We start from the raw sequence: 11,323 nt of genomic DNA on the forward strand, positions 1-11,323 counted from the left end.
CTAATAATTGGCCAAAGACAGTGTGTCGCTCGACTGTCTCACTTTATTTATTTATACGAGTCCAAAGAACACTTAAAGTACCGTACAACATAATAAAAACTGCAGTCTAATTAACTACAGAGAATTCCGCGTTTTATGAGTCAGGTATTCAGCCCCGGAATGGTAAGATCATTCGCTGCCAACAGATCTCCCATGTGACAGGTTTCACTTAGGTCACTGCAGACCATAAAATGTTCATAGCCCTGCCTTGCATCGCATTAACAACATGTATCATCAAATAAGTCTTGTACCTTGTCACCCGTGTTCTCAAACTTTTGATGGTTTTCCAGGTCCCGTATTGGATATGGCAGCCTCATAGTAGCTTCTCTTTTGCTGTTCATAATTTCCCAGCAGACGTTGTTCTCCACAGCTCAGTTTGGTGGGCTTCTGCTGAGCTTGTAATTGGTGCTCTTGTAAGTAGGAAACTTCTTCTGGATTTCAGTCATAATGGGTAAGTGTAGTTTCCAGAACTAAAGATGCCTGGAATCTGTTTCTTGCTCCTTCTTTTCATTCTCTGCTGCTAACTGTCTTCTTACATCTGGAGATAATACTCCCATTATTGGAAAGATCTTGTTGACTGGCATTGGTCTCAAGCAGCTTGTGATCATGCAGCCTGTCTCATGAAGAAGCACATCCACTTGGTTAGCATGCGCAGAGTTCCTCCAGACTGCTGCGGTGGACTCTGCAGCAGAGAGACACAGTGCAAGTGCATATGAGCGGAGAATGCTGGACCGCGCTCCCCACATGGAGTTTGTCAGCTTGCGGATTAGGGGGTTTCTGGTGCATGCCTTGTGTCTAATGTTTTACACTGTTGTTCGTAGGTTAAGGGACGCTACGACTTTGGTCCTAGATTTTGAGGCATCATTTTCAGGTGATGTCCAACTTCCTCCTCAATGCGTAGGTGGAGCGCACTGGACTGTGTTAATAACTGATGATGTGAGGTGCCATACAGTGTTTATGTTGGCTGTATAGGATACAGACTTCGTATTGATTTATGCTATCACTCAGGCAGTCAGTTTGCTAGAGGTTTTTAAATGTTGTATCATATCAGTAACGGCGCTGCTATTCTGGTCGTGAGCATGATGAATAGCTCATGTTAACTTTGGAGTACTACATGGTTGTTTCCTGTTTCTAATGCTGAGCTGTTCCAGGATTGTCGGTGCTATTTTCTAGCCCCTTTTATATGTAGATGTGGACTGAAGTTTTTGTACTAGGGTGCTTCTTTATGGCAGTGTATTCAAATGCCCGAAATCCCATGGGTCTTTAAAACGGAAGCTGTTGTTTTTAATGATTATAGTATTTATGGTAAACATTTGATCTTTTACACTCAATGTATTTCTTAAGTTATCTTGCACTGGTTCATTTTTGTTCACTGTTGTTGTTACAATCATGGCGTAGATTCTTTTCAGTTTCAGTTAATCTGAGTCTGTTTTGAATAATTTGTTGCTGTTGTTAATATTTTAGTTTTGAAGTATTTTTTTATGATTCTGATGGTCACAGCTGGTTGTTTATGTAAATTTTGTTAAATCTCAGTCTTTGTTAATAATATATTGCTGCATCAATATTCGGTCTTGGAAATAGTTTGTTTATGAAACTGGTGGTTGCAGCCAGTTGTTCTCATCGAATCATATCTGTATGTATGTGATGTTATTTTACCACTAAGCATATAAATATTTCACTGGTAACCCAAACTCAGTCAGTCTATTCCATCCTTTCGTCCTAAGGGCCCAGCTGCAAAAAACAGTAGCCACTGCACACATTGGAGGTAAGTGTCATCATCATGTGCGAGCTGAATCACGATGTCAGTGTTGGACCACAAAGTAACGCAGCAGCCGATCATTCGGAACGAACTTCGTTTGAGAGCTGGATCATTAAGCGCTGCTCGCGGTCTGTTTGGCTGTTGCCGCCTGCAGCGACAACAACGAGTTTTGTCCGCGCGAGTTGCTCGCTACCAGTTCGACCGAGCCTGTGCCCTGGGGCAGCTGACGGTCGCGGTAACGTTGTAGTCATGGAGCGTAACAAACATCGGTTGACGAGCAAATTTTCACTGGCTTGTATTAATTTTTGTCTTAGTGTTGCTATTAGAATGGATGAAAATGTGGGCAAATGGAAAGTGTGTCATTTGCAGTCGAGAGGGGAGGATAATGAGAAGACTTTGATTGCAAAAAATAATCCATTTCTTTAATGTGTATTTACTGTATATTCAACCTGAAAATGGAGTAAAGGAACACCGTTGTCATAATTTAATTACGGAGAATGGAAATTAAATTATCTGTTAACATTTACTCTTACAAAATCTGAATAATGCTTACTCTCATGAAATTTGCGAGGCAATAGTATGGTTAACGTACTGTTCTAGCGTTTTGGTTAATAATTCTTAAAATAGATACAGTCACTACTGAGAGTTCGTTTAATTTTCATAATTAATCCGAAAACAAACTGTTTCGATTCTATTGAGAAATTTGTGTTAGCCGTTCATACACTGAGCAATTCCCGCAGCAGTTAGCGGACTCGATATGCTCGGAATAGTAATAACTGTGATCATTATGAAATCGTGTGGTATTGTACTTCATAAATGCAGAGTATGAATTTCTTCCGGGTTTCTATAACACTACGTTTCTGTCTCTATGCTACAATTCAGCACTGTCACGTTTGTTTTTGGAGAAGGTCCGTTCTGAGCAAAACAATTTTTATTTTTACTTTTATTCCCCAGACATGTTTCGCTGAAGTTTCAGTACCATGTGTGGTTTCTTTTGTTATCTTCTATAAAACAGGAAAAATGCTTTTTACTGCTTTTACACATGAGTTTGAGTTTGTATGACAATATTTACACATTGAGAAACAGACACAATTTTGTATACATTTCCTGGATTTTCACGCAATTTAACGCAGTTGTTTTGTTTCACAGTTTGTCATCTGGAACCGTACAGAACTTAATGTAGAATAGGTATATACTTCGAAAATTTATCAGTGGGCATATTGTGTTATGCCTACCATTAACTAATATTATGTAGAAGATGTGCGTGCGTGAGTGTGTGTTTGCAATATGTTTCACTTACTTTTGCTAGTTTCCCCACTATCTTCATTTTAAAGACCTGGACCAAGTAACTTATAAGGTCACTCTTTACAGATTACAGTAACAAGATGGCAGGCAACTGAACAGTTGAATGTTTTCAGGGTGGGAGTTTTGAATCTTTGTAGTGTGTATCTGTAATTGTGTGTGTGTGTTTGTTTGTGTGTGTGTGTGCACGCGCACTTGTGTGTGTGTGTGACAGAGAGAGAGAGAGAGAGAGAGAGAGAGAGAGAGAGACAGAGAGAGGCAGAGAGAGAGAGTGTGTGTTTTTCGACTGGGGGTTTGGGGTGCTTGTGAGTTGGTGTTGTCTGATAGTTCTTTGAGGCTAAAGAACAGAGTTACATTGCAGAGAACTGAGTATTCATTTATTATTTGTTTTACTTCAGTTATGGCTTTTCGTATTTGATAGTTTTCTTCAATGACTGGTTTCTGTGGAGGGCATTGCTGCAATTGAAAATTTTCAAGCTGGGCATTGATGTCTGTTGGTCTGTGTTTCAAGTTCAAAAGATGTTCAGCAAATGTCGAATGAGAGCTATGTTCTGTGTATCTGGTGTTTAAGCTTCTGCTTGTCTGAACTATATAAATCGATTTGTTGTCTTGGCATATCAATTGGTAAATAACAGATGTGATGTGTTTTTCTGTGCTTGTGTTGGTTGCTTTTAGTTTTCTCTGAACTGAACTGCATGCCCTGCAGGCTGTTTGTAATCCCTGTTTTTTGGATATGCTGCCTATTTTATAGGGGTGTGTTATTAATGTAAGTTAGAGTATATCATTTGGGTGTCTGTTGTTCATGTGTGCATATATGTCTGTTCTGTGTGTTTGCGTTATGTGTGTTTGTGTTCAGTGTGGCTCTGTTAGTAAGCTGGTCAGAGATGGGTTTTTTTTGTATGCTGTGTGTCCACTTTATTTTTGTTTTAATGTTGTGATTCAGTTTCCCTTTAGTTTTTGTATCATATCCATTCTTAATAGCTGTTTGTTTGTCAAATTCTGTCGTCGAGAGCAGTGTAGCTTTCCTCACCTGATGATGGCGGCCAGTTGGACTGCTGAAATATTGGGCTCAGATGACAGTTTGATCTGGCTGGAAACCTGACAAGAATTTGATATCCTAAAACACTGGGAAAGTCTACGTAGCTGCTTGTTTGATTGTCTGTAACTCGTTTTTGTAGTTGTCTTCTCTGAGTGGAGTTTCGTTGAGTCTATGCAGCACATACTGGAAACCAGCTAGTCTGTGTGAAATCGGATGTTTAGTGTATTTGTGCATGGCTGTGCTGGCGGTGGTGAGTGTCCTGAATATGGAGAATTGATGTTGGTTGTTGTTTCTGTGTATTGTGAGGTTGAGGAAATTTAACGTTTTGTCGTTTTCTGTTTATTTTGGGGTGAACTGTGTTTTTATTGTTGTGGAGTTGTTGGATGTGACTGAGTATTTCATCTAGAAGACATATAATGTCTTCTAAATAGCGATACCAAAATACTGTCCTTGTCTAGGTCGTAATATTGTTTCTAATATTTTTTCAACATGATTGAGGGAGATGTTGGCTGGGAGTCCAGTGATCGGTGATCCCATGGGATGTCAATAGTACTATGAGTAGAACTGGTTGTCAAATGAGAAATGGTTTTACTCTATGATTAGTTTTAGAATGCTAAGTATTTCTTTTATGTGGGGTTTGGGAATGACATTTTTCTGTCCTAATTATTGTTTGATGATATTGGAGCTTTCTGTGGTAGGAATATTTATGTACATGGATGAGATGTCAAATGATGTGAGTATGGTTGTTGTGGGCATTTTGATGTCTTTGATTTTTTTCTATCTGCTCTTCGGTGTTGTTTATGCTGCTGTTTTTTTAAGTTGACATAATGTTTATGTAAGTATGTGTGTATTTCTCTGACTGTGTGATACGTGAGTGCACTTCTGAAATTTACCTCTGGACATATTGGAGAATCCTTCTTGTGCAGCTTTAGTAGGGTGTTTAGTGTAGGGGCCTTGGGTTTTTGTAGTTTTAGCCATTTCACTACCTGTTTTGTAGGTATAAGTGAGATATTATTCAGAATTGTATGGTATCTTTGTTTTAGGTAACTGATTAGCTTTGTTATATTGATGTCTTTTAGATATCTTAACAGAAACAGAAAATGACAAAATGTTAAACTCTCTTTACCTCACAGTAGACAGAAACAACAACCAACACCAGTTTTCCTTATTCAAGAAAGTCACCACCACTAGCCCAACGGCCGTACACAAATACCCTAATCATCCAATTATCCACAGACTAATTGGTTTCCACTATATGCTGCACAGACTAAACAAAACTCCACTCAGTGAAGACAGCTACAAAAATGAATTACAGGCAATCAGACAAACAGCTATACACAATAGATATAATACAAAAAATATAGAGAAACAGTCTCACTAAACTGAAACAAAAATAAAGTTGACAAGCAGCACACGACAACAAACACCCTGTCACCAATTTACAAACGAAGGCACATGGAACATAATCACACAAAACACAAATACACAGAAGTCACACATACATGAACAAGAAACACCTATAACAATAAGCAAATGGTACACTCTCGCTTGCAACAACAACAACAAAAACTCCCCCATAAAGATGGCTACTGTAGGGTAGTAGCATACTCACGCCTTATAAAATTCACATCAGTGTTTCCATTGTGTGCCAGCCTGTCCGCTGTAACTAGCTCTGACGTCATAAATGTTGCGCAATAATTTAAAAATCAAGTAAATAACCTGAAACGTTTCTAGCATGTCAGGAGTAATACTAAATCAATATGTGTTGAATATCAGTTCAATAACTTTAACCATTTTCGAAATTTGGACATTTTTCTGTAAAAATCATTGGCGCAACAGAAAAGAGCTAGAAACTTAAAAATTTATATTTAGATTCCTTTTGCATAATAATTTAGTAGAAACAGAATTCTGGATCTCACAAATTAAAATTTTAGTTGAAATTCATGATTTTCTGGTTTTTGTCTTAAAAATTAAGGAAGCAAGATAGATTAAGTAGGCGAATAAATAAGGCTAGGATGTTTAAATTTAAGTAGAAGGGAGATCCGCTATAATCATGAAGATGTGAGAAGTTTCAACTGAATAACTATAAAACTTTAGCTATAGCGTATCTCCAAAGAGCAAGTTCAGAGCTCGTCTACTGCATGTAGTATAATTAAATTAATTCTCTCGCCCAAAATATTTGACTTAGCAAACGTCAGACTTCGATTATTATTACTTATCTGTGTGCTGATTGCACATTTAAATTGAGAGCTTCATCGGCCATCAGCAAAGGAAGCAATGATTTATTCGATAACTTAAAGTGGTGCATTACTAGCCCAGCGGCTAGTCGGGAGAGCGGATTTGATCAGGCGTTCCCTTAGCCGTCCGCACCGCGGCTTTATATGTAAGAACGCTGCGCGAGAGAAAAAGGCCCCAGTTCTCTCCAGATGCTGATTAGTGCACAACCTGTGCCTGGAGTCGCATCGCGTTGGTATCATTGCTATAAACAGCCTCAGGATACGTGTAACCAAGAAATCGTTTTCGAGTGAAGTGTTAATTCTGGGATGACTTTAATGATCTACTTCAGTTTGCGTATGTCGTATTTTCACGTGCCGCCGCGGGACAGACATTCTACCATTACTTAGCGTGGCGTTTGATGAACATTATCATCAAATTATGGCGAGCATTCACTTAAACATTTAATTTGAACAGTTATAGTTGCATCAGCGCATTAGACTCTGAACTGCTCTGGTAGTTGGATTGTGTGGATTCTGTTTGGTCTGTGACTTTCAGAATATAGTGAACATTGTAGAGAAAATGGTTTTTGATTATGAATCCCAGACAATTTCCTAATTCCTCAGAGCTATAAGCTGTAGCTATAAATGTATTTCTCAGATGAAGTGGGCACTAGGAATTCTAATTACAGGCTTCACGTTTTGCTAATCACTTTCTGATTGCCAATATTGTAGTTAGAGAGCCAGTGTTGAGAACGGCAAACAGCATAATTACAAAACATTTATAACAATTATTCCACCCGCCGCCCCGCACTACATATTTTTAAAAAAACAGCCTACAGAGCTGACAATTCAGTTCAGTGGAAACTAGGAGTATGCAGAACAAGCACAGACAAACACAACACATTTGGTATTTACTAATGAGAAGCTGAGACACCAAATGAATTTATATAGAACAGACAAGCAGAAACTTTAAAACCAGATACACATAACACAGAAAAGCATTAAAAAATAACTGCTGTTATTCTACATATTCTGAAGATCTTATGGACATGAAACACACACCAACAAAGATCAACACTGACCTCAAAATTCTAAAATGCACAAGCAGTCCCTCACGAAAACTAATAATTGAAGAAAACTATCAAATACAAAAACCCTTAACTAAAGGGAAACAAGTAATAGATGTACCCACAGTTCTCTGCAAATGTAGAATGTCAACTGTTACTTTTTAATGCTCTTTTGGCTTCTGTGTACTTTGTGTCCCAGTTTCTGCTGGCCTGCAATGGAACTCTCTGTCCTCAAAGAACTGTCAGAAAACACAAACCCATAAACTCCCCTTCCAAACGCAAACACAAATAGAAAGAATATTCCAAGTAGTAATACTACTTAATGGTCGGCGTAACGTAAAATGGCCAGTGATAAATTTTGTACTTAATTATCTGTTCTACATTTAGTTCTATATGGTTGCTGATGACAAACTGGAACAAACCAACTGCATCAAATTACATAAAAATCCAGGAAATCACTGCATGTGGTAACAAGGTACATATACAAAATTGTGTCCATTTTTTAAATATGTAAATATTGTTTAATAACTCAAATTCATATGTTTACAAGTAGTAAAAAGCATTTTTCTTGTTTTATGTAAGATAACAAAAGATCCACTGATGATGCTGAATCTAAAGCAAAACATGTCTGGGTAATAAAAAGAAAAAGAAAAATTGTATTTTGCTCAAGGCAGACCCTCTCCAAAAACAAATCGATTTGTAAGCTCAAGACGATCTCCGTCACTTTGTTTGCTGCAACAAATCTTTTTGTTTTTACAATCTAATGTTTTAGCTTGATATGCTTTTTAATAGACGTAATATATACCACTCCCAGGTTTCATTCCTCCTTGTTAGCTGCAAGTAGCACTTCAATAAGACATTCATAGGTTATGATACGAGAATATACTATTGTTTTAGGGATTATGCATTTTACAGTCATGTGTTATAATACCCTGGCACTTATTTTACTCTAGCAAACTACCTTCGTTCATATTTTAAACATTCGCAATCATATATTCTAGATTATTATATAATCTTTACTTGACGCATGATTTGCCATATTAGCTACTGGTACCCCATTTACGTAAGATGACCTTAGGTCATGATGACCAATTATAAAATGATTCTTTTTTCTTCTCAAGTTGTCCTCCTTTTGTTAACATAGGCGATTCTTGGCACTTTTTCAGAACCTATCTCTGTGTTTACATTTTGTAAATTGAAAACCATCTTTTTGTCATTTGGTGAGCCATGTACAAGAATAACAGTTCTGTTTCTGAAAGTAAGCTATTGTCAATCATTGAGCCATTGCGGTTCTCTAGTTATCCATTCTTCACCTAAGTGCATGGTTTGTTCACGAGGACGTGGAAGACGGGTGTTGCCGCGCTCTGGCGGCTGTTGTGGGAAGCCAAAAGCTAGGCCCTGGCCCCTTCACGATGAAAACGAGAGTTGGCAGTCAGCACGGAGTCGAAGCGGATCGCTCCTGGTTGAAAGAGGGGAAAGAGGAAGGGGAGCTGCTTGTTTGTCGCGAGGCGAAGATTGTATCTTGTGCGGTTGACACCTTAAGTCACTGAAGTACTGCTGTTGATTTCAGTAAAATTTTCACATGTTTTGGTGACGGTGACTGCTTTCGTTTCTAGTGACGCATGATTTTGCCTCTGTACTTTCAACCACACTGGACATGTCTCTAGCGTAATCGCAACATTCTGAATGGACCGTCAATTGTACACTACTGGCCATTAAAACTGCTACAGCGAGAAGAAATGCAGATGCTAAAAGGGTATTCATTGGACAAATATATTACACTAGAACTGACGTGTGATTAGATTTTCACGCAATTTGGGTGCATAGATCCTGAGAAATCAGTACCCAGAACAACCACCTCCGGCCGTAATAACGGCCTTGATACGCCTGAGAATTGAGTCAAACAGAGCTTGGATGGTGTGTACAGGTACAGCCCATGCAGCTTCAACACGATTCCACAGTTCATTAAGAGTAGTGACTGGAATATTGCGACGAGCCAGTTGCTCGGCCCCATCGACCAGACGTTTTCAATTGGTGAGAGATCTGGAGAATGTGCTGGCGTGGGCAGCAGTCGAATATTTTCTGTATCCAGAAAGACTCGTAAACGACCTGCAACATGCGGTAGTGCATTATCCTGCTGAAATGCAGGGTTTCGCATGGATGGAATGAAGGGTAGAGCCACGGGTGGTAACACATCTGAAATGTAACGTCCACTGTTCAAAGTGCCGTCAATGTGAACAAGAGGTGACCTAGACGTGTTAACCAATGGCACCCCATACCATCACGCTGGGTGATATGCCAGTATGAAGATGACGAATACACGCTTCCTATGTGCGTTCACTGCAATGTCGCCAAACACGGATGCGACCATCATGATGCTGTGAACAGAACTTGGATTCATCAGAAAAAATGACGTTTTGCCATTCGTGCATCCAAGTTTGTCGTTGAGTACACCGTCGCAAGCGCTCCTGTCTGTGATGCAGCGTCAAGGGTAACCGCAGCCATGGTCTCCGAGGTGGTGGTCCATCGAATTGTTCGTGCAGATGGTTATTGTCTTGCAAACGTCCCCATCTGTTGACTCAGGAATCGAGACGTGGCTGCACGATCCGTTACAGCCATTTGGATAAGATGCTTGTTATCTCGACTGGTAGTGATACGAGGCCGTCGGGATCCAGCACGGCGTTCCGTATTACCCTCCTGAACCCACCGATTCCATATTCTGCTAACAGTCATTGGATCTCGACCAACGCGAGCAGCAATGTCGCGATACGATAAACCGCAATCGCGATAGGGTACAATCCGACCTTTGTCAAAGCCGGACTGCTGTTTGTGTATGAGAAATCGGCTGGAAACTTTCTTTATGTCAGCACGTTGTAGGTGTCGCCACCGGCGCCAACCTTGTGTGAATGCTCTGAATAGCTAATCATTTGCATATCACAGCATCATCTTCCTGTCGTTTAAATTTCGTGTCTGTAGCACGTCACCTTCGTGGTGTAGCAATTTTAATGGCCAGCAGTGTATGTTGGGACGGATAAAGGAAGTGATTGGTCCGTTAGCCTGTAATGTCAAGTAATTTGTACGCTATCAAATTTCTGCTTCTTATATGCTTTCATTTATATGCTATATTTTACGAATTTGGTTCTCAAAGCAATTTGTTCTAAAGTCTTGATTTAATCTGTTGCTGGCCATTTTTGCGCACCGGGAAGCAGGTGATATATTTGTTAATCTGTTTCTCCTGTTCAGAAGCTTAAAATATTTGACTGTGGTTTCTCCCGTTGTGGAAAATTATCTTAGTAACATTCAATATACCAGGTTAAGCGCTTTATGCATTCAGTTACTACAATTTCATAAATCTTGACATTCGTGTGACTCTGTAGTAAGCTGGGATAATAATCAAACGTGGTCATTTACTCGTTTTCAAAATTTGGTTTTAAATTTATATTTGTATTTTTAAATGACTCCTAAATTGTACTATACTAGGTCAAGTAATCTCACCTGACGTTATATTTAATTTTTTATGCCGTCAACTAAGTGTGGAAATAGGCCTTGTTATTAATTATAATATGGTTCTTCTGTGTTCACGTGTAAGCACATATTTTTCTCAGGTTTCGGTTTAAATTTGTGGTCGGTTATAAGTCAATGGGTCAGGGTAGTCGGAAGTGCTAAATCCAATGATAAATTGTGTAGTGGGTTCTTGTTTCTTACGCCTGATCTTTGTGTGGTATGTTTAACCTTTTTATTTCAATGTAATGATCTGTGGTTTGTATGCTAGGTAGCATTCTCACGATTTTATTAGTCCTAGTTTGGACTGGTTGCTGCGCATCACGTGACCAACTTTTTCTATGCACATCCGTTCCTCTTTGGTCTTTCGTAGGCCGACCGAATGGAATCTGACTACGAC

The sequence above is a fragment of the Schistocerca serialis genome, chromosome 1 (genome assembly GCF_023864345.2).
Source record: "Schistocerca serialis cubense isolate TAMUIC-IGC-003099 chromosome 1, iqSchSeri2.2, whole genome shotgun sequence".
NCBI classification, from domain to species: domain Eukaryota; kingdom Metazoa; phylum Arthropoda; class Insecta; order Orthoptera; family Acrididae; genus Schistocerca; species Schistocerca serialis.